The sequence below is a fragment of the Mustela erminea genome, chromosome 3 (assembly GCF_009829155.1).
Source record: "Mustela erminea isolate mMusErm1 chromosome 3, mMusErm1.Pri, whole genome shotgun sequence".
NCBI classification, from domain to species: Eukaryota; Metazoa; Chordata; class Mammalia; order Carnivora; family Mustelidae; genus Mustela; species Mustela erminea.
In genome coordinates, this window is record NC_045616.1 from 125899071 (window position 1) to 125921147 (window position 22077).

General features: G+C 36.6%; 1 long non-coding RNA gene across 3 annotated transcripts in view; it reads left to right on the top strand.

Moving 5' to 3' along the window:
- The window catches only part of LOC116585646, an 80201-nt gene extending 64990 nt beyond the window's left edge, over positions 1 to 15211 (top strand). For 2 of the 3 annotated variants that reach the window (XR_004283743.1, XR_004283744.1), the window contains one exon: positions 1455 to 1834. This is a non-coding gene — a long non-coding RNA (uncharacterized LOC116585646). Of the gene's footprint in view, positions 1 to 1454; positions 1835 to 15093 lie in introns of those variants that run through there. The other variant, XR_004283745.1, reaches the window with a different exon arrangement.
- The last annotated feature ends 6866 nt before the right edge of the window (positions 15212 to 22077 follow it).

The following is a 22077-nucleotide window of genomic DNA, read 5'->3' on the forward strand; positions in this document are numbered from 1 at the left end:
GTTGTGCCTTATAAACATAGGAATTCTGGGAAATTTTATTTTACATGATTTCTGTCAAAAATTTTTTAAGTATGACACATATATCACTGTATCTACTCTATTATTTAATGTATTTCTAAAAGAAGAACTTCCCTTTTGTTAAGGCACTCATAAGAACCAAATCCTCTTTTTTATATATACAATGATTAGAAAAAATTTCCACAGGCTATCTTCTTGATCCTTCTCCATTATCCATATACTTCAACTCAACTGCTATTGGAAGTATATGAAATTGACCTAGCTATGAATAGAGGAGGATAAACATGTAAGATGAGAGGCTTAAATTTATTTGTTCAATATAAATATTTTTACTCTAAAAGAATACTCACATGAAAAACTCATATTATCATAGTCTTTGGTGTGGACCTTCCTATTATGACTTCAAGTGGTTGGAATATTTCTGGAAGCCCTTCCTATACTAAGATAAGGAGAAATAATTTAACTACATACAAGTAATTATTTTTTTACAAAATATTTTTATGTACTTTGCTTTTTTAAAAAATTTAAATTTAACTAATTAACACATAGTATATTACTGGTTTCAGAGATAGAGTTCAGTGATACATCAGTCTTATTTAATAGCCAGTATTCATTACTTCATGTGCTTTCCTTAATGTTCATCACCTAGTTAATCCATCTCCCAACCCCCCGTAAGCAACTGTAATAGGCAGTAAACCCTAGTTTGTTTCCTATGATTAAGAGTCTTATGGTTTGTCTCCTTCTCTGATTTTGTCTTGTTTTATTTTTCCCTACTTTCCCTTATGATCCTCTCATACAAGTAATTATTAGCTACATAAATAAATACCACTAAACCCAAACTAAGTATATCTTCAAGTTGGGTTCCCCTTAGTTAGATCTCAAGTATGCCCAGAACCACTGCACCTTCATACAACACAAGGACAAGTGTGACAGAAAGTGTCATGGACTGAATTGTGTCTCTTCAAATTTTGTATATTGAAGCCATAACACCCAATGTGATGACTGTACTTGAAGATATAAGGTTTATGAAGAGGTAATTAAGATTAAATAAGGCCATAAGGGTAGGGTCCCAATCCATTAGGACTGATGTCCTTATAAGAAGAGGAAGAGACACTAGGGATACTTGTGTATACATAAAAGAAAGGCCCTGTAGAACATGAGAAAGTGGTCATCAACAAGCCAGGGAGAGAGGAGTTAGGAGGAACCAAACCTGCCAACACCTTGATCTTGGATTTCCAGGCTCTAGAATTGGAGAAAATAAATTCCTATCATTTAAGCCACCCAGTCAGTAATATTTTGTTACAGCAGCCCTAGCGGACCAAGTCAGAGGGGAAAGTTAAGTGGAAAGAGTCCATGATCTTAATTGATTTTGATTAAAATATCTTAATTCTGAAAGTTTTGCAAAAATATATGACTCAAGTTCTGTTTCCACTCAGGATGTAGCAAGATACAAGAGAACATTGACTCCACCCTAACAATGAGAACAATCTGTACTGTCTATAAACTCACAACTTTTCTTCAGCTTATCAGAGAGTGAGATTGCAAGACAACTAGGTGGATTGAATTCCAAAGGGTGACAAGCCCCCCTGTGAAGAATGGAGATAGGAAATATTTCACCTTTGACAGAATATTGGAGGAAGAGACAGCCACCATAAAAGAGGGTCAGAAGAAAACAGCTGAAAATTCAACAAATTCCCAATGGCAGACTCCAAGTTAACTTGACAGTTTGGAGCAGGGGTCAACAAACCTTAGCCCATGAGCCAAATCCAGCTTTCTGCTTACTTTCTATATTTTTAAATCACTGGGAAGCACTCATAAGAGTAATATTTTGTGACATGTGAAAATTATATGAAATTAAAATTTTAATATTTATAAATAATTTTTGGGAGCACAGCCACCTCATTGTTTACTTATTGTCTACATCTTCTCTTTCTACTACAGTGGCAGAGTTCATTAGTTGCAACTGAATGTATGTTCTGCAAGCCTGACCTCAATGTTTTTTAACTCCTGATTTAGAGCCCTGTGAGCCCAGGACACAGCGAAGTTGAACTTACCTGCCAGCTCTTTTCTGTGCCAGATCTCCATCTTGTTCTTATAAGAAAGACTGGGGCAGGGCAGTAGAACAGAAAAATCCCCTGGTGATACATAGACATAAAACTACTTCCTCCTCCCCAGAACTTTCTCTCATATGAGGCAAAAGCTGCAAGTGCCAGAGGAGTGCCAAGAAATCCTTCCACTCTCTAGGCCAGGAAAAGAGTTAGTCCTCTGAGGGAAGAGAAGAAGTAAAAGCTTCTGACACCAGGGGAGTTGTGGGAAACTCTTCTACTCTCCCAGTCTCTGGTCCTCACTGAGGAAGAGGTAGAGGCAAAAAGCCTCTGTTGCTGTTGGAGAGTAAGGAAATACTCTCATGCCCTGGATTTTGTGTTTAAACAAAATAGAGATCTAGTACCACTGGGTAAAGACTAATAAATTCCTCTTGCATAATACCTCTCAGCTATATAAGAACTGTTATATTGCAATAGGGGGAAGGGGCAGAAATGCTGAGAAAGTCCCTCTTCTAAGATCCAGATGTACAGAGCTTGCCTAGACTGAGGCTGGATTAGAACAATAGAGAACTATGCCTACCCACCATAAGCCTTGTACTAAGTAACCATCAGTAGTAATCTACTAGTTGGGGAAAGACAACTACCTACAAAGAAGCACTCTGTGTAACGTAGGTGTACAGGACTTGCTGAAAGGCATTGGTTGATCAGGAACATGGAAAAAGAAAAATCCTCCAACACTGCAGGTCATGAATTAGGTATAATATACAGTTGACCACTAATGGAGAAATCTGAAGTCTGTGGTACATTGAAAGTAACTCAATTAGTGGAAAACCCAAACTCAATTCAAGTATTGAGTAAATTGACTTAACTTCCTATACTAATAGTGATGCAGAAGAGATCTGTCCTGTTCCAACTATAAGTACCACTTACCTTAGTCTCTGCTGGTTTTTTTGTTTGTTTGTTTGTTTGTTTGTTTTTACACAAAATATTCAAAGAACTACAGAAAATTATGAGATATATTTAAATAACAAGAAAAAGGAAACTTAACCACTTTTCAAGAGAAAAAGTAGTCATTAGAATCAGATGAACAGGGGCGCCTGGGTGGCTCAGTGGGTTAAGCCGCTGCCTTCGGCTCAGGTCATGATCCCAGGGTCCTGGGATTGAGCCCCGCATCGGGCTCTCTGCTCAGCCGGGAGCCTGCTTCCTTCTCTCTCTCTCTGCCTGCCTCTCTGCCTGCTTGTGATTTCTCTCTGTCAAATAAATAAATAAAATCTTTTAAAAAAAAAGAAAAGAATCAGATGAACAGATGACTTACATGTTAGAACTACCAAAAACTTTAAAGTAATTGTAATCACCATGTTAAAAGCCTTATGGAAAAGATGAATAAAATGAAATACAACATATAAGAAGTTGTAGCAAAGAGATGAAAACTTTAAGAAAATTAAATGGAAGTCCTATTATTAATTCAAATATTAAAGTTGACTAAGTCCTTTGGCAGGTTAGTTAGCAGACCAGACACAGCAGGAAAAAAAAATAAAGCATAGTCAATAGAAATTATCTGAATTGAAACATAAAGAGAAAAAAAAAAAGGTAGAGCAGTTCATCAAAGAGCTCTTGCTCACCATCAAATGGGCTAACTTGTGTAAATGGAATCCCAGGAGAAGATTTGAGAGAGTGAGGAGGAAGAAATATTAGAAGAGTTAATGGCAAGAATTTCCTCAGATTAATGAAGACAACAAACTACAGATTCATGAAACTCAAAAAAAACCCACAGAGGATACATACAAAGAAAAACACAACCAAGCACATCTTAGTCAAACTGCTGTGAACCAAAAATAAAGGAGAACATCTTAAAGGTAATTCAGTGAATGAAAGAATTCACTGCATGTAGACAACAAGATAAGAATAATAGTAAACTTCTTATCAGTAATTATGTATATCAGAAGACAATAGAGTATTGTCTTTTAAGTACTGAAAGGGGGGAATGCTCAAGCTACAGAAGACACAAATTATAAATTATGAAGATGAACAATGAGAGAGAAGTCATTGGTATTGATAATATACACATTAAAAGGATAATAAGAAACTAATTTTTAAATTCTCCATTTCTACTTCATGTACATAGGTTTGAAACCTTAGGTGAAAAGGACAAATTCCCAAGCCCTTGCAAGAAAAAATATAGATAATTTGAATAGCCCTGTACCTCTTAAATACATTGAATTCATATTTTAAAAACTTTCTTATTGGTGTATTTTGCTAAACATTTAAGGAAGAAATAACACCAACTTTGTAAAAAATCTTTTAGAACATGAAAGAGGGAACCCTTCCTATCACATTTTGTGAGGTCAGCATTATTCTGACACCAAAACTAGAGAGCAATATTCCTTATGCACAAAGAAACAAAAATCTTCAAAATATTGTAAACCAAATTGTACTGTATATATAATGATGAGATGAGTTTATCCCAGGTTTATAAAGTTGGTTCTAATTAAATGATCAATCAGTATAATTTACTGTCTCCATATATTCATAAGAAAAATCATATGTTCATCTCCATAGATGCAGGAAAACATTTGACTATGTTGAACAACCAGCAGTGATAGAGTCACTGGAATATAAGAAAACTTCCATAGTCTGACAAATGGCATTTATAAACACCTGCAGATAACATCATATTAAATCAAGAAAGAACGAATGCTTTCCCTCTAAGATAGGAAACAAAGCAAGGATTTCCATAAAGGCATACAGGTAGGAAAGAAAGAAAAAGAGTCTTTATATAAAAATGACTTCATTAACTGTGTGAAAAATCTAAGGAATTTGTGAAAAAAAAATAGAACTAATAAGTGACATTAGCAAGGTCAGCATGCAGTTGTGCAAAAGAATGAAGTCTAAGGAACTTTGCTACCTGATTTTAAGATTTAATATAAAGCTATAGTAATAAAAACAGTATGATATTAGAGAAAGAATAGACATATAGATCAAATGAACGTAATAGAGAATCCAGATTTACTAAGTCAGAATCTGCATCTTAATAAGATTCACAGTTAATTCATTTATACATTCAATTTTGAGAAGCATTAGGCTAGAATAAGAGGAATGAATGTTGTTAATCTACAATAGAAATGATCTCTAATTAGTTCGCATCTCTTAAAATGAACTTACACTGACTAGGTCCTCAAATCTCTAACTTAGGTGTTTTCCTTTATTTTTTTTCCTTTTCTTCACCCCTTCCTCCAAAATCATAACCATCTGCATGTTGTGTTGGTTCGTACCTCCTGATCAGGTCTCAATCCATCAATGTCCCCATTCCATGGCCACCCTATTCCAAGACATCATTTTCTCTCCTATATTACTGTGGCCTCCTGATTTCTTTACTTCGTTTTTCCCCCTACAGAGAAGTTACAAAACAGCCAGAGTGATTTTCATGGAGCTTGTGTTCTAGTGGAGAAGACAAAATAAACACATAAGTAAATAAACTTAAATAATCATTATTAACTGTAATAAATGCAATGAAAGGCATCAGTGCTGTGATATGATAGAGAGGAGGCTACTTGCCTCCTGTAGATGAAGACTATTTAAGTAAACTTGGGTTGTCCTAACAAAATACCATGGACTGGGTGGCGTGAGCAACAAAAATTTATTTTCTCACAGTTCTGGAGGCTGAAGTCTAAGATCAGGGTAATCTCAGGGTTAGTTCCTGGTTAAACCTCTCTTCTATCTTGTAGAGAGGGAGGTACTTTTTTGCTATATTCTTACCCCACCTTTCTTCTGAGCCCATACAGGGTGTGAGGGCATGGAGCATACTTTTGTGTCTCTTCTTCTTCTTCTTATAAAGACACTAGACCACTCAGATTAGGTCCCTTATGACCATTTAACCTTAATTACCTTTCTACAGGTCCTATCACCAATTGTGATATTGGGGTTAAGGCTTCCAAGCATGAAATTGCTTGGGTTGAAATACAATCCAATCCAAAACAGGGAGTTTGGGAAGGCTCCTCTGAAGATGACATCCAAGGATCTAAGGTTTGAGGTGGAGCCAACCATGTGAAAAAATAAGGAAAAAAGTATAATGGGTAGAGGGAAGCCATGGACATGAGACACCTTCAAGTATTGGAGTTTTGTTATCAAGAGAAAAAGTAAATCAAGCTGTTTCCATCCTGGTCAGAGGTGAGACTTTACAATCAGACCTGACATCTTCATATTTCTATTCAAAAGTCACTTGACCAGCATTTGAAAAGGGCATTTGGACGAGGACAGAAAGAATACAAGAAGAAACCAATTACAGACAGGTGGGAATTGCAGCTTTTTTTTTCTTTAATTGTGAGAGCAATTTAATGCAAAACAAATAATAAGGCATGGCAAATGTAATAAGGGACTGATGGTATTAAAGAACTCAAAAGAAATAGTATTATATGTATAGCAATCTCTCTGGAAACAGATGCCACTTATTTTTGGGTGGTTTTTTAAATGGTAGTGAAGCGTGTACAATTTTAAAAAAATAATTATTTTTATTGCTTTCCCTTTCTGTACTTGCCTTTTTCCTTAGTTCAATTTTCCTTTTATTTTTTAAATTAACATATAATATATTATTTGTCTGTAAGTCATCAGTCTTATACAATTCACAGCACACACCATAGCACATACCCTCACCAGTGTCCATCACCCAGCCATCTCATCCCTCCCACCCCACTCACTTCAGCAACCCTCCATTTGTTTCCCGAGATCAAGAATCTCTTATGGTTGGTCTCCCTCTCTGGTTTTGTCTTGTTTCATTTTCCCCTCAATTCTGCTATGATCCTGTCTTGTTTCTCAAATTCCTCATATCAGTGAGATCATATGATGATTGTCTCTCTCTAATTGGCTTATTTCGCTTAGCACAATACCCTATAGTTCCATTCATGTTGTTGCAAATGACAAGATTTTGGTTTTTAATGGCTGCCTAATATTCCATTGTATGTGTATGTATATATATATACCACATCTTCTTTATCCATTCATCTGTTGACAGACTTCTGCACTCCTTCTGTAGTTTGGTTATTGTGGGCATTGCTGCTGTAAACATTGGGGTGCACGTGCCCCTTCAGATCACTACATTTGTATATTTAAGGTAAATACCCAGTATTGCAATTGCTGGGTTGTAGGGTAGATCTATTTTCAACTCTTTGAGAACCTTCATACTGTTTTCCAGAGTGGCTGCACCAGCTTGCATTCCCACCAACAGTATAGGAAGGTTCCCCTTTCTCTGCATCCTTGCCAACACCTATCATTTCCTGACTTGTTAACATTTTAGCCATTCTGACTGGTGTGAGGTGGTATCTCATTGTGGTTTTGATGTGTATTTCCCTGATGCCAAGTGACGTTGAGAACTTTTTCATGCATCTATTGGCCATTTGGATGTCTTCTTTATAAAAATGTCTGTTCATGTCTTCTGACCATTTCTTTTTTTTTTTTTAAGATTTTATTTTATTTATTTGACACAGAGAGACACAGTGAGAGAGAGAGAGAGAATACAAGCAGGGGGAGTGGAGAGGGAGAAGCATGCCTCCTGCCCAGCAGGGAGCCCGATGCAGTGCTCAATCCCAGGACCTTGGGATCATGACCTGAGCCAAAGGCAGATACTTAACAACTGAGCCACGCAGGTGCCCATTCTGCCCATTTCTTGATTGGATTATTTGTTCTTTGGGTGTTGAGTTTGATAAGTTCTTTGTAGATTTTGGATACTAGCCCTTTATCTGATATGTCATTTGCAAATATCTTCTCCCATTCTGTTGATTGTCTTTTGGTTTTGTTGACTCTTTCCTTTGCTGTGCAGAAGCTTTTGATCTTGATGAAGTCCCAATAGTTCATTTTTGCCCTTGCTTCCCTTGCCTTTGGTGATCTTTCTAGGAAGAAGTTGCTGTGGCTGAGGTCAAAGAGGTTGCTGCCTGTGTTCTCCTCATGGATTTTGATGGATTCCTGTCTCACATTGAGGTCTTTCATCCATTTTGAGTCTATTTTCGTGTGTGGTGTAAGAAAATGGTCCAGTTTCATTCTTCTGCATATGGCTATCCAATTTTCCCGACACCATTTGTTGAAGAGACTGTCTTTTTTTCCATTGCACGTTCTTTCCTGCTTTGTTGACCATTGATTAATTGACCATAGAGTTAAGGGTCTATTTCTGGGCTCTATTCTGTTCCATTGATCTATGTGTCTGTTTTTGTGCCATTACCATACTGTCTTGATGATTACAGCTTTGTAATGCAGCTTCATTTCTAATCCAGAACTAACACCTCTCTCCCTGAGACTAGCTCACTTAACAGCCATCTCAATAAAGGATGACTTCTTGGGACATCTTATTAAGTATTCAGTGGCTGGGGCACCTGGATGGCTCAGTGGGTTAAGCCGCTGCCTTCAGTTCAGGTCATGATCTCAGGGTCCTGGGATCGAGTCCCGCATCGGGCTCCTGCTCGGCAGGCAGCCTGCTTCTCTCTCTCTCTCTCTCTGCCTGCCTCTCTGCCTACTTGTAATCTCTCTCTGTCAAGTAAATAAATAAAAAAAAATCTTTAAATAAAAAAAAAAAGTATTCAGTGGCTATATGCCTATTCCACTGATCATGATTTAAAAGCATTACCATGCAAGAAGATTTGTTTGACAGTTCTAAAGTTCTCATTGGCTGATGTACCCGGAAATTCTTTTTTTTTTTTTTAAGATTTTATTTATTTATTTAACAGACAGAAATCACAAGTAGGCGGAGAGGCAGGCAGAGAGAAAGAGGAGGAAGCAGGCTCCCCGCTGAGCAGAGAGCCCGATGCGGGGCTCGATCCCAGAACCCTGGGATCATGACCTGAGACAAAGGCAGAGGCTTTAACCCACTGAGCCACCCAGGCGCCCCAGTACCCGGAAATTCTTAATCTCAGACTAAGTCAACTGAAAAATATTTGATATCACATGTCAGCAAAAACTTCTTACAGGTGCTGCCTGCAGCTCTTCACTTTTACCCAAGCAGCAGCACCCAGCGAACTGTGGTTGAGATGTGCTCCAAAGCAGGAATGGGGAATGTGCAACACTGAAATTTTTCCACATTTCTTCAACCACACCCCATTTTCATTATCTCCATGCAGAGAGGTGAATAGAGAGAACTACTAACTACCACAGTAATCATGTTTTATGCTTGAATCATTCTTTCCCCACTCAGTGTGATCATCTATAACATTGCACTGATAAAAACGGGTATTTTGCTGAGTTCATGCCCAAGGAAGGGTTGCTTTCATGGCAGGTCTTTAAGGGATTGAAGTCTTAACTTACTCAGACTCTCCATATGTTTTCCTAGTGTTATTTTTTAGCAATCATCTGACCAAAAATCATATTTTAAAAAATTATCTTAAACATTATTATAGTGCATAGATTCTATTGTTTGTGAAAAAGAAATATACAAAAACAATACACACTGTTTGTTCCATTGCCAATGAATAAGTTGTATTCTTTGATAGATTCTATGTCATACTGCTTTGAGATGTAATATCATTGGTTGGTTTTCTAAAGCAATGGTCAGGAAAAATTAAAAATTATCTTTACATTGCATTTGGTGCTGAATCTGCTTGTATAAATGATAAGTAGATAGGACTATGTTGCTTATCTATTTTTTTGTGGTTTAATTTGTACTTAACTGGACAAAATTGGAAGAGAATTTTTATTAGGTAAAGTGTTAGTATCCAAAATCTATAAAGAACTTATCAAACTCAACACCCAACAACAAACAAACAAACAAACAAAAATCCATTCAAGACATGGACAGAAGACCTGAACAGACATTTCTCCAAAGGAGACGTACAAATGGCTAATAGACACATGAAAAAATGCTCAATATCACTCGACATCAGGGAAATACAAATCAAAACCACAATGAGATACCACCTCACACCAATCAGAATGGCTAAAATTAACAGCTCAGGAAACAACAGATGTTGGTGAAAATGCAGGGAAAGGGGAAGGTTCTCACACAGTTGGTGGGAATGCAAACTGGTGCAGCCCCTCTGGAAGATAGTATGAAGTTTCCTCAGAAAGTTGAAAATAGAACTCTCCTACCCAGCAGTTGTACTACTGGGTATTTATCCAAAAGATACAAAAATAGTGATTTGAAGGGGCACTTGCACCCCTTTGTCTATAGCAACAATGTCCACAATAGCTAAAATATGGAAAGAACCCAGATGTCCATCAACAGATGAATGGATAATGAAGACTATGGATAAAAAAGACACATATAAAAAGACACATAAATTAAAAAAAAATATATATATATGAATGAATATTGTTCTGGCACAAAAAGAATGGAATGAAATCTTGCCATTTGCAATGAGGTAGATGGAACTGGAATGATTATCATGCTAAGCAATATAAGGGAAAGAAAAGTACCATATGATTTCACTCATATGTGGAATTTAAGGAACAGAACAGATGACCATAGGGGAAGGAAAGGAAAACTAAAGTAAGGTAAAAACAGAGAGGGAGGCAAACCATAGGAGACTCTAAACTATAGGGAACAAACAATTATAGGGTTGTTGGAGGGAGGTGGGTGGGGGGAATGGGGTAATTGGGTGATGAACATTAAGGAGGTCACTTGATATAATGAGCTTTGGGTGATATATGCAACTGATGAATCACTAAATTCTACCCCTGAAACTAGTAATACACTATATGTTAACTAAATTGAATTTAAATAAAAATTTTAAAAATAAAAATAATGGGAACAAACCTCTGAAAATCATTTGATTATAGCTATTAAAATCAAACAGAATCTTATATTTAAGATTAAGTGATATGTAAAAACATCTCATTACCCATGAGCCTGGAGTAACCCAAACTTCAAACTTTTGAAGTTTGAGTATGTATGTTAAAATAATATACATGTTTATTTCAATTCAGCTTCTTTTTAGTGAATGCAGTTTTCCTGTGTCTATTAAAATCATTAAGAATCATTTAAGCAATTAAATAGTGAAACAGATTTCCTTAAAACTAATACTGTGGTTTGGCCAATTTTAGATGACACTTATTTAGTTAAAAAATCCACTTGTTGGGGCACCTGGGTGGCTCAGTGGGTTAAAACCTCTGCCTTCGGCTCAGGTCATGATCCCAGGGTCCTGGGATCGAGCCCCACATTGGGCTCTCTGCTCAGCAGGAAGCCTGCTTCTTCCTCTCTCTCTCTGCCTGCCTCTCTGCCTACTTATGATCTCTCTCTGTCAAATAAATAAATAAAATCTTAAAAAAAAATCCACTTGTTATTTCTGTTTTCAACAAAACCTGTATATTCTTCTTGGTTTTCTCCAAGGACCAATTTTGGGATCTTTTTCTGTTTGGGGGTTGTACTAATAATCTTTTTTTCTTATAAATAATTTGAAGTTTACTTTATTACAGATGGTTATTTGTCTATAGCCAAAAATACTTTCCAAGATGCACCCTAGCTCAATAGACTAGTTTAAAAATCATCTTTAGTGAAAACAACCAGTCAAAACAGATTAACAAGTATCAAAACCCCTTAAGAGCATTATAACTGGCTATTTGTACCTTACTCATCCTAGTTTTAAAAAAAATTAATCTAGAATACAAATGGATAAGAAATAGAAAATGAATGGTGTAAACTACATACATGATTTAATGGGAGATGGTAACTTGAAGGGCTGCCACCTGTTAAAAACAGGATTTTACACACCAGTCTAAACACCAGTTAACACTGATCACTGAGTTTAATACAGTCTAGATTACCAAGTATGGAGCAGTTTTGGCTAAAACCTTGGACAGTTTGTTGAATAGGCAGAAATACTAATTTTTCTACACTCATAATTTTATCTGAGATTTTTGTATTAACATGAAGCCATTTAAAGAAAATATCCTGAGTGTCTACTACTTATAAGGCACTGAACTAGATTATCAGGGAACAAAATACATATGACATATTACATAAATGTATATTGCACGTATCATGTGATATTTATTATATATTTTTACAAATACTATCACTGATAATATGTATCAGTGAATAAAATACAGATCATCTACAATCATTAATTAAAATATAAAAACATCTGAAAGGTAGTTTCATTCTGATCTTTTATCAATTAAATGGGCAATGAATTGCCTATATGAAAAGATTATTAGAATTTAAGAAAATGAAATAAAAATTCCATTTCAAAAGTAATGTGTTTTACTAGCAGTATTAGGCTGTTCTGAACATGTACTGCCACCCAATGGAGATACGCCCCAATGGCACCAGCATGTAGGTTTGGAGACCATATATCCTTTCGTGGAAATAATACAATGTGCAAATCATTCAGTATAGTAGGCTTTTTGGTTTAGAATGCACTAGATTGCCTTGGGGAGGGAGGAATGGCAACTTTTAGGTAAAAATATTTTCTTCTGTAAACCCAGAGGGGAAAAAACCTTATCCAAAATCTGATCTGAGGTGACTATAGTGAAAGAGTGAAATTGCCTATAAATATTTTCCGTGGTATCAAGTGACAGTGACTATCTCATGGAAACATTACCAACATGCTAATAATAACCTTTTCGTGTTATGGAGACGTTGTATCATGAAGAATTGAGGCTGGGAAAAATACTGGAATGAACCAGAGGTCTTCCAGGCTGCAGTCTCTAATTTTCAGCCTGATGCTTTTGTCCTGTTTTTGTTTGTTTGTTTGCTCTGTTTTTGTTTTTTCATAGGATCAGCTGGTTTTTATGTATCAAGGATAGCTTGTAAAGAGTTCTGACTGCTCAAGACGAGGAATATGATTAGAATGTCCCTCAGGATCTCTTCCACCTTCATGATTACATTGTTCAAGCCTCTGACAAAAAGTATCTAAGGAGGGAAAAAAAGTAATTCACCTCCAAAGTTCTTAAAATGACTTACGTTAGGTGCTTTTTAAAAGATGTTGAATAGGCATTTTCACATTTTTATTGACCCAGAACTTGAGATAACAGCATATTGTCCCATGGCAAGTTTTTAAATAAAAAGGTGCGCTGATGCAGAGCGTTGCTTTGTTTAGGAAATCTGTCATTCAGTAAAAGTTAATTTCCAGTTCAATGATAATGTTGCTGTGGAGTCTCTTTATGTTCAAAATGCAACTTCCATTTTTCACATACACCAAAGTAACAGAGGGGTTGGGGTATTGGCTGGGACCCCAGCACACTGGAACCAAAGCTTTTTTTTTTTTTTTTTTTTTTTAACTTTAGCTGTTAAAAAGGTCTTGAGCTTAGTAGTATCATTTTAGGTATGCTGCAACATTCTCTAAGGCAACAACTGCATTACTGAATTTGTCATTTGATTACCTTAACACCCTAGTTGCCAAAGAGAATAATTACCTAATAATGCACATTATGTGACTATTTAAGTTACAGTATGAAATGTGTTAAGAAAGATTAAATTGGTTAAATGAAAAATGTTATGGTAAATTTCTTGTATAGATTTCCTGAACAAGTGATTGAAGCTATGCTTTGCATAGACTTTGCAGAGTTTTCCTGTTTCTTTAAGTGTCAGAAAGTGACAAACTTTCTGACAGGCAAAACTGATGGAAATTACATCAAATGATCATCAAGTGAATTGGTACATTGTTGCTATAATTGAAAATTACTGTTCCATTAAAAAATAACTTATATTTTTTACAATAATTATGCCAAGGATAGCATCTTTTAGCCAGAAGAAAGTTTCCATGATCAAATCAGATTACTTTAATAATGATAAGGTATTCTACTAAAAAAGTTATAAATGTTATATGTATGTAAGATCCATAGTGATACTTTAATGACTGACCACATGGGAATGCAGTTGCTCTGCTGGATTCTCATTAATAAAATTTGTATCAAAGGAAGTTGCTAAAGGACCACAGGGCGATCTAGTTGTCCAAGATAAGGGGTCTTGTGTCTCACTTGCAATTCACTGGGCTTGAGAATCACTGGAGTTGTACATGTAAATCTTGATCATGTTTTTGACTTGCTCAAGTCACAAAAGGGTCTGTTTTACCCCCTTTTTATCTTAACTCCTAGCCAGATTCTCCAAATGCAGAAATCGCTTCCATTTTAATTCTTATGAGCTCCTGAGGGTGCCAGTTAAAAAATTGGCTTTTACATTAATAGCTCTCAAATGACCTTGGTGTTGAAAACTTTCTAAAATTGCCCAACTGACTCCCAGAGAGTAATTTATGACCAGAAAGTTACTGGTTTTGATCTCTGTGGGGCGTACTCTGTAGATCAGAAGGTGAGTGGACTAATAAACATCTTCATAGACTATTCATATTTTGGATGTTCATGGATTATTCATGAATTAGAGAATTACAGAATTAGAGTTAATTCAATTTGCCTGTTTTTTCATATTTATCTCTAACTTTGACTCCATCATTAATAACATCAATTATACATCCACTGTTTGTAGAACCTTCTGTCTTCCTTCTAGATTTCTAACCCCTTTTAAGGGAGATATTTTGTTTTCTTTCAACAAAATTTATATCTGTTCTTCTCCCTTCCAGTGGACTGAGAAAACAAAGTGTTCTATGGGGGAGAAATATTTAATGTGAAAAGATCTCTATTCTGTGACCCCATCTGGACTTTCTGATTTGGACAGTATATAATAAAATTGATTATTTGGGAGGATAGAAAAGAATGCTTGGATTCTTTTAATGAATCAGTCCTTTATGAATGGGCAAAACAACACAACTAGTTAATGAAGGAATAGCAGGTATTTCAAAAATTATGTCGTACTTTATATTTACTTTTAATAACAAAATGAAAACATTTAGAATATCTTTCTCCAGAGCCACGCTTATCTTCCACTCCCCACAGATGCACTCATAAAAATCACCTTATCTTTCCTTGATTCTGAGACTTTTTTTTTTCTGTATCTTTAAGGCCATGTAATGTTTCTTGTTTGTCTGTTTCTTTCCATGGTCATTGCCCAATGACACCAGGTCCAGCCAACTTCCATCCACAAGGATCTGGGTTTGCCCATAGCTTATGTCTTCCAACTGTCCCTGATTTCTGTTCTAAATTCTGTGTTCTGTGTCCTCAGATGCAGCTTGTCCCTGGAACTATTCCCAGTTTTCGGAACTAGCCAAGAGAAGCTGACCCACAAGGCAAGAGAAAAAGAAGAGAGATTTCCTCAGGTCTCTCCAATTCTTTGGATCTGTGGCTGTCATGGTAGGTAGTAGGAGCATGTCAAGTTCTAGCAATGCCATTCCACTCTCATTATGGGCATTAGTCCCTTGAATCTTCATAATTCCATAAAGTGGATAATTCTTTTATACATAAAGAAAATGAGATTTCAGGAGGTTAAATCTCACACTTACAATGGCATAACTACTAAGAGAGCCAGGATTTGAACCCAGTTGCACCTGACTCCAGGAATCATACTCTTTTTTTTTTTTTTTAAGATTTTATTCATTCACTTGACAGACAGAGATCACAGGTAGGCAGAGAAGCAGGCAGAGAGAAGAGGAAGCAGAGGAAGCAGGCTCCCTGCTGAGCAGAGAGCCCTATGCAGGGCTTGATCCCAGGACCCTGGGATCATGACCTGAGCTGAAGGCAGAGGCTTTAATCCACTGAGCCACCCAGGCACCCCCAGGCATCATATTCTTAATCACTATAGGTCACTGCATTCTAGACATCCAGCTGTATAAACAGCACCTATGACATTAATTTTTACTAGCTAAGCAAGTGAGATGCAATACAAATGACCTATTCAATTATATTTTGTTTAATGTATTTGGAGTTTATAGCTTCCTGAATTTAATGTATGAATATATAGTAGCTCATAGTTTTGTGTAGTTATTGTGTGCTAGGCAAGGTATTTTACATATATTTTCTTCATTTATTTCTCATAACTACCATGTAGAAAGGCAGGTACTATTATTTTTGCCACTGAAAAAAAATGAAAACAAAGGCACAATATGCTTAAATAATTTGCCCCAAATCGGAGAGCTGGGAAGAACTGAGAGTTGAATTAAGTATTTCTTACCCACTGTGTTTGCCACTTCAGACAGAATTTTATGGCTTCTATTATAAATGCTTCCCTATGAGTAGATATTGTGCAAAATGTTGTTTATGTATTATCCATTGAGTTTTCATATAAACCTAGAGAGGTAGTACTATTATCTACCTTTTATAGCTGAAGAAAACAAGGATAAGAGACTTGATGCAATAATAGGAAATAGTAGAACTAGGATTTGAACCTACATCTGACTGATTCAAAATTGATGCTTATGGGAAGTAATCTGGAAAATAAGAGAACAGTGCAAAATGGTGGCATAGACAGACCCTGAATTCACCTCTTCCCATGGACATATCAAATCTATACCTATATATAAAGCAATTCCTCCTGAAGAAGAGCTGAGGGTTGATTAAACAGCTTGTGCACAATAAACAATAAAGGTATCACATAGAAAAGGATAGGAGAGATGGAGACATGGTAACAGTGGGAACCCCACCTTTTAAAAAAAATTTTAATTTTTTTCAGTGTTCCAAAATTCATTATTTATGTACCACATGCAGTGCTCCATGCGATACGTGCCCATATTGGAACCCCATCTTTGATATGACACTCTGCAGTAGGGAGGGGTATTGCTAAGGAGCCCATGCAGACTCACTCACTTTGGGACATAGTGGAAAAACAGTAGTATGGAAAACAACTAGACTATAAGTGAAGAAAATGCATTTACTAATGCTAACACATCAGCCAAATGGATGGGGAAGTTCTAGAATTCTCTCTGGGGTCAAGTGTGCTGATGAGGGTCACTTTTTAGGCTCTTCTTCTACACTGATAGTGCCAATAGGAGTAGCATACAGGTGCTCTAACTGGTTGGCTAGGCCATCCCGGTGTGCCCTGGACCATGGGCTCACAGCTCCAGCCATTATGCCAAGGTGGCCCCAGTACAGTTCACCATGAGACCCCTAGGCCCATGCCCAATGTAACTTCAGCCATCTGCCAGGGTGGACCATTCCCAGTGCAGCATGCCTAGAGACCCCTTTGTCTGTACCTGCTTCAGCTCCTGCTGTCCTGTAAGTGTAGCCCTGGCATGGCATGCTTCAGGAGTCCCTGGACCACACCAGCTTCAGCTCCAGGCATGCTGCCAAGCTACCAGGTACGCACAGTTTACACAGGTGACATCCCTACATAAGGCCATTCCTTCAAGACAGGAGAGGTAGCTGTTTCACCTAATTCATAGAAACATAGAATGTTAAATAAAATGAGGAAATGGGAATATGTATCAGATGAAAGAACAAGATAAAACCCCAGAAAAATACCCTGGTGAAATGTAGATAAGTAATTCACTTGATAAAAATTTCAAAGTAATGGTCATAGAGATGCTCACTAAACTCAGGAGAGGAGTGGAAAGACCCAGTGAGGACTTCAATAAACAGTTAGAAAATACATGAAATCAGAGTTGAGGAATACAATAACTGTAATGAAAAATACACTAGAGGGAGTAAATGGCAAATTAGATAATATAGAGAAATGGATCAGTGATCTGGAGGATAAAATATGGAAATCACCCAAACAGAATAACAAAAAGAAAAAATTTTTTTAAAAGAATAGTTTAAGAGACCTCAGGGACAACATCAAATATAGGAGTCCCAAAAGGAAAAGACAGACACAAAGGGGAAGAAAACTTATTTGAAGAGATAATGGCTAAAAGCGTGGGGAGGAAACAGACATCCAGGTCCAGGAACACAGAGTCCCAGAGAAGATGAACCCAAGAGATCCACACCAAAATCTGTTAGAATTAAAATAACAAAAGTTAAAGACAAAGAGAGAATCTTAAAGTTACCAAGAGAAAAACAAATAGTCACATGGAAGGGAAAACCCTAAAACTATCACTGAGTTTTCAGCAAAAAGTTTGTAGGTCAGAAGAAAGTGGCAGGATACAAAATGTTAAATGGAAAAACTTAGAACCAAGACTATCATTCAGAATTGAAGGAGATATAAAGAATTTCCCAGACAAGCATAAACTAAAATCTTACTAAACCAGTCTTACAAGGAATGTTAAAGGATCTCCTTTAAGTACAAAAGAAAAGACCATAGCTAGAAATTTTTTAAAAATGTGAAAAAAAATCTTACTGGCAAAGGTAACTATATAGTAAAGACCATAGATCAGCCACTTGAAAAGCTAGTATGAAGGTTAAAAGACAAAAAATAGTAAAATCAACTATAACTACAATAAGCAGTTAAGGGATATACAAAATAAAAAGCTGTAAAATATAACATAAAAAACATAAAATGTGGAGTGGTGGAATAAAAATGTATTTTTGGAATGTGTCACAGTTAAATGACTATCAGGGTTTTGTTTTGTTTTGTTTTGTTTTACAATTTTTTTTTATTAACATATAATGTACTATTTGTTTCAGGGGTACAGGTCTGTGAATCATCAGTCTTACACAGTTCACAGCACTCGTCATAGCACATACCGTCCCCAATGTCCATCACCCAGATTAAAATAGACTGAGATAGATAGGTGATAGATGGATAGATAGATAGATAGATAATAAATAGATTGGCAGATAGAGACTTCATGGTAACCACGAACCAAAAATCTACAGTAGATAAACAGAAAATAAGGAGAAAGGAACTAAAATGTAAAAGTAAAGGAAAGCGTCAAATCACAAGGGAAGAGAGAAGAACAAAACTACAGATATAATCAGAAAACAATTAACTAAATGGCAATAAGTACATACATGTCAATAGTTTCTTTTAATATAAATGGGCTAAATACTCCAAAAAGACAGAGTGGCTCCATGAATTAAAAAAAATAAGACCCATCTAGCTGCCTACAGGAGACTCGCTTCAGATCTAAAGACATACACAGGCTGAAAAGTGACGTGATGGGAAAAGGTATTTCATGCAAATGGAAATGAAACAAAGCTAGAGTAACAATACTCATGTTAAACAAAATAGTCTTTAAAACAAATACTGTAAGGGGCACCTGGCTGGCTCAGTGGGTTAAAGCCTCTGCCTTCCGCTCAGGTCGTGATCCGCAGGGTCCTGGGATCACAGCTCTCTGCTCAGCAGGGATCCTGCCTCCCCCTCTCTCTCTGCCTGCGTTTCTGCCTACTTGTGATCTCTGTCTGTCAAATAAATAAATAAAATCTTTAAAAAAATACTGTAATATTGATCTATGTGTCTGTTTTTGTGCCAGTACCATGCTGTCTTGATGATGACAGCTTTGTAATAGAGCTTGAAGTCCGGAATTGTGATGCCACCAACGTTGGCTTTCTTTTTCAATATCCCTTTGGCTATTCGAGGTCTTTTCTGGTTCCATATAAATTTTAGAATTATTTGTTCCATTTCTTTGAAAAAAATGGATGGTACTTTGATAGGAATAGCATTAAATGTGTAGATTGCTTTAGGTAGCAGAGACATTTTCACAATATTTGTTCTTCCAATCCAGGAGCATGGAACATTTTTCCATTTCTTTGTGTCTTCCTCAATTTCTTTCATGAGTACTTTATAGTTTTCTGAGTATAGATTCTGTGCCTCTTTGGTTAGGTTTATTTCTAGGTATCTTATGGTTTTGGGTGCAATTGTAAAGCCCAGAAATAGACCCTCAACTCTACAGTCAACTAATCTTCGACAAAGCAGGAAAGAATGTCCAATGGAAAAAAGACAGCCTCTTCAATAAATGGTGCTGGGAAAATTGGATAGCCACATGCAGAAAAATGAAATTGGACCATTTCCTTACACCACACACAAAAATAGACTCAAAATGGATAAAGGACCTCAATGTGCGAAAGGAATCCATCAAAATCCTTGAGGAGAACACAGGCAGCAACCTCTTTGACCTCAGCCACAGCAATATCTTCCTAGGAACAATGCCAAAGGCAAGGGAAGCAAGGGCAAAAATGAACTATTGGGATTTCATCAAGATCAAAAGCTTTTGCACAGCAAAGGAAACAGTTAACAAAATCAAAAGACAACTGACAGAATGGGAAGATATTTGCAAACGACATATCAGATAAAGGACTAGTGTCCAGAATCTATAAAGAACTTAGCAAACTCAACACCCAAAGAACAAATAATCCAATCAAGAAATGAGCAGAGGACATGAACAGACATTTCTGCAAAGAAGACATCCAGATGGCCAACAGACATATGAAAAAGTGCTCCATATCACTCGGCATCAGGGAAATACAAATCAAAACCACAATGAGATATCACCTCACACCAGTCAGAATGGCTAAAATCAACAAGTCAGGAAATGACAGATGCTGGCGAGGATGCGGAGAAAGGGGAACCCTCCTACACTGTTGGTGGGAATGCAAGCTGGTGCAGCCACTCTGGAAAACAGCATGAAGGTTCCTCAAAATGTTGAAAATAGAACTGCCCTATGACCCAGCAATTGCACTATTGGGTATTTACCCTAAAGATACAAACGTAGTGATCCAAAGGGGCACGTGCACCCGAATGTTTACAGCAGCAATGTCCACAATAGCCAAACTATGGAAAGAACCTAGATGTCCATCAACAGATGAATGGATCAAGAAGATGTGGTATATATACACAATGGAATACTATGCAGCCATCAAAAGAAATGAAATCTTGCCATTTGCGACAACATGGATGGAACTAGAGCGTATCATGCCTAGCGAAATAAGTCAAGCAGAGAAAGAAAACTATCATATGATCTCCCTGATATGAGGAAGTGGAGGTGCAACGTGGGGGGTTTGGGGGGATAGGAAAAGAATAAATGAAACAAGATGGGATTGGGAGGGAGACAAACCATAAGTGACTCTTAATCTCACAAAACAAACTGAGGGTTGCTGGGGGGAGGGGGTTTGGGAGAAGGGGGTGGGATTATGGACATTGGGGAGGGTATGTGCTTTGGTGAGTGCTGTGAAGTGTGTAAACTTGGTGATTCACAGACCTGTACCCCTGGAGATAAAAACATATGTTTATAAAAAATAAAAATTAAAAAAAAATACTGTAACAAAGGACAATAAAGGGCATTACATAATGATAAGGAAAATCCAACAAAGGGATATAATATTCCTAAATATTTATGCACCCAATATAAGCACCCAAATATATAAAGCAGATAATAAGAGATACAAAAGGAAAAATTGCCAGTAGTCCCATAATAGGAGGGGACTTTAATACACCATTTATATCAATGGATAGATCATCCAGTCAGAAAATCAATAAGAGAACATTGGCCTCAAATGGTACATTAGACCAAATGGACTTAATAGATATATACAGAACATTATATCCAAAAATTGCAGAACACACCTTCTTTTTAAGTGCACATGGAACATTCTTCAGGATAGGTTACATATTAGGCCACAAAACAAATCTCAATAAATTCAAGAAGATTTGAAACATATTAGGCATCCTTTTGACCACAATAGTATGAAAGTAGAAATCAGTTACTAGAAGAAACTAAAAAACCACAAACACATGGAGACTAAACAACATGATACTAAACAACCAGTGGGTCAAGGAAGGAATTAAAGAAGAAATAAAAAAATAACTTTGGACAAATAAAAATGAAAACACAACAGTCCCAAATTTTGGGGACACAGCAAAAGCAGTTCTAAGGGGGAAGTTCATAGCAATACAGGCCTACCCCAAGAAACAAAAATTCCAAATAATTTCTTATTTAATCTCAATCTAATGTTACATCTAAAATAATTAGAAAAAGAAGAGTAAACAAAGCCCAAGGTGAATAGATGGAAGGCATTAGTAAAGAAAGACCAGAGCATACATAAATAAAATAGAGGGGGAAAAAGCCATAGAAAAGATTAACAAAACTAAAAGCTGGTTCTTTGAGAAGACAAACAAAATCAATCAACCTGTAGCCAGATCCATGGAGAAAAAAAGTGAAAGCCTCCCCAAATATAATCAGAAGTGAAAGAAGTTACAACGGACACCACAGAAATACAGAGGATCAGAAGAGACCACTACTAACAATTATATGCTAACAAATAGGAAAACCTAGAAGAAAGGGGTAAATTCCTAGAAACATACAACCTAGAAAGACTGCATCATGAAGAAATAGAAAAC